Below are 3235 nucleotides of genomic sequence, written 5' to 3' on the forward strand. Positions count from 1 at the left end.
CGTATTCAAAAGGAGTCTGGATATTCATCTCAAGTGCCGTAATCTGCAGGGCTACGGACCGCATACTGGAAGGTGGGATTAGAATAGGTGGATCTTTTTTCCCCAGCACAGCCAGGATGAACCAAGTGGCCTCTTTCTGTCCTTGAACTTTATATGATTCTTTGATTCACATATAACAGATATGATCCAGTATGCAATATTGTTCATGGTTTCATATTTAACCGATGTAGTCCAGTGTGCATTATATTTGTACACTTGACATTTACAAGATCTGGTTGGATCAAGATTATTATTGCCTGCTCCAAAGTGACCAGAAGATTTTCCATTCTTTTTATTCCTTCTTTTTCTGAATTCGCCATTTTTGTTGTATTTGCCTTACGTGTCTTCTTTCTTTCTATTTTATATCAAGTGTGGGGCAGACCCAATGCAGCTGCACTCTGCTTCTGAGCTGGTTCATTGGCCAGCTCTCACTCTCAAGAGAGTCAGCCTGTTTCCTCCCATCACCTGACATCGTGGTGTTACGGAATATATATGATAAAAAGGTGTTATAGTCTGGATTGCAATTCACACAGCCTGGTGCAGCTTTCAGATCAATTGTTTGCTTTTTTTCACAATCTCCGATTCAGTGTAACCAGATGTTTCATCCCATTCTTCAACGCTTCCCTGAACATTCCCGGTGTCAGTCCACAGATGCATGTGTTGTTACAACAGCTGACAAGCTGCAGCATGCATCCCGTTTGCTTGGTGATGTATGTTGGGTTACTGTAGTATTGCTGTATAATTGTGGTCCCCCACACCCACCACATCAGGCAATGCGCAACATATGTTACCCAGTGAATAACGGAATTGCCAGACAAAGTAAAGAGCAAGATCATTGATCTCTTCCAGTTCTTGCTGTCTGGATTATTTTGGTCATCCATGCTGCGTAGCAGTGCCCTGCCGGAATATATTGGACGTAGGAATATGTTGGACAGTGAGAGCATTGAACAACAGGATGAAAAGGCTCGGCTGTAAATACGTTAAAATTCTGTCAAACCACCCATCCGCCACGCATAAATATGCCTCTGATCTCTCCCTCTCTGACGCCGAACGCTCTGTATTCAGCAAAGGACTCTGTTTTATCCCCTTACGCCCCCACCTCAATGAATTTCGCTCTCGACATAACGTTGAGCTCTTCTTCCATCTCCTGCACCTCGGAGCTCACTTCTTTGACCAGGAGTCCCTCCCCCCACCCTACCGATCAGCAGACCCATTCACCCACCTCCAGCATTCTCCCTCCACCTGTACCCCTCCCCCGGCCTCTTACCCGCTCTTGATCTTTTCATTGAAAACTGTTGGCGAGGCATTGGTCATCTCAATTTCTCTGCCCCCCTGACTCACTCTAACCTGTCTTCCTCTGAACTTGAGGCACTCCGTTCTCTCAGGTCCAACCTCGACATTTTCATCAAACCTGCAAACAAGGGTGGTGCTGTTGTTGTATGGCGTACCGACATCTGCCTTGTAGAGGCTCAGCGCCAACTTGCAGATGCTTCTTCCAACCTTCCTCTGGACCATGACCCCATCACTGAACATCAAGCGACTGTCCACAAGACAATCACTGACATCTTCCAATCTCATCATCCCGCAATCCTGGACAGCCCACTTCTACCTCCTTCCCAAAATCCACAAGCAGGAATGTTCCAGCATACCTATTGTGTCAGGTTGCTCCTGCCCCATTGAACTGATTTCTTCGTATCTTACCTCTATCCATTCTCCACTGGTCCAGTCTCTTCCGACCTACATCTGTGACTCTTCTGAGGTCATATGTCATTTTTACAATTTCCAGTATCCTGGCCCCAACCGCCCCCTTTTCACTATGGACGTTCAATCTCTATACACCTCCACCCCCACCAGGGCGGTTTGATGACTCTCCATTTCTTCCTTGAACAGAGGCCCAACCAGTCCCCATCCACCACCACCCTCCTCTGCTTGACTGAATTTGCTCTCACATTGAACAACTTCTCCTTCAACTCCACTCACTTCTTTCAAGTAAAAGGTGTTGCTGTGGAGAACCGCATGGATCCTAGTTATGCCTGCCTTTTTGTGGGATATGTCGAACATATGTTGTTCCAGTCCATCTCAGGCTCCCTCTCTCAACTCTTTTTCCGGTACTTTGATGACTGCATTGGTGCCGTTTCCTGCTCCCGCCCCGAACTGGATAACTTTATCAACCTTGCTTCTCTCAGGTTTACATGGTCCATCTCTGACACTTCCTCTCCCTCCCTCGACTTCTCTGTCTCCATCCCTGGAGATAGGCTGTCTACCAATATACGTTAGAAGCTCACCGACAATCACGGCTACTTCGACTACACTTCTTCACACTCTGCCTCCTGTAAAGACTCTATTTCATTCTCCCGATTTCTCCATCTCCGACGCATCTGCTCTGATGATGCTACATTCCCTGACACCGCTTCTGATATGTCTTCCTTTTTCCTCAACCGAGGATTCCCCCCCCCCCCCCCCCAACAACTGTGGTTGACAGGGTCCTAACAATGTCTGGCCCATTTCCTGTACCCTACCCTCGCCCTTTCCACTTCCTTCCAGAACTGCAACAGTGTTCCCCTTGTCCTCACTTTCTACCCATCAGCCTCCATATCCAAAGGATCATCCTCCGCCATTTCTGCCACCTCCGATGTTTTTTTTGATTAGAGATACAGCACTGAAACAGGCCCTTCGGCCCACCGAGTCTGTGCCGAATATCAACCACCCATTTAGACTAATCCTACACTAATCCCATATTCCTACCAAACATTGATTAGTGATGCCACTGCCAAACGCATTTTCCCGTCCCTTCCCCTGTCAGCATTCTGAAGGGATCGCTCTCTCTCTCTCTGCGACAGCCTTGTCCACTCCTCCATTACCCCCACCACCTCGTCCCATTCTCATGGCACTTTCCTGTGTAATCGCTCGAGGTATAATACCTGCCCATTTTCCTCCTCTCTCCTCACTATCCCAGGCTGCAAACACTTCTTTCAGGTGAAGCAGCGATTTACTTCTACTTCTTTCAATGTAGTATACTGTATTCGCTGCTCACAATGTGGTCTCCTCTACATTAAGGAAACCAAACGCAGACTGGGTGACCGCTTTGTGGAACACATCCACTCAGTCCGAAAGCATGACCCCGGGTTTCCAGTTGATTGGCATTGCAACACACACCACTTCTCTCATGCTCACATCTCTGTCTTGGGATTGCTGC

The sequence above is a fragment of the Heterodontus francisci genome, unplaced genomic scaffold (assembly GCF_036365525.1).
Source record: "Heterodontus francisci isolate sHetFra1 unplaced genomic scaffold, sHetFra1.hap1 HAP1_SCAFFOLD_88, whole genome shotgun sequence".
In the NCBI taxonomy this organism is placed as follows: domain Eukaryota; kingdom Metazoa; phylum Chordata; class Chondrichthyes; order Heterodontiformes; family Heterodontidae; genus Heterodontus; species Heterodontus francisci.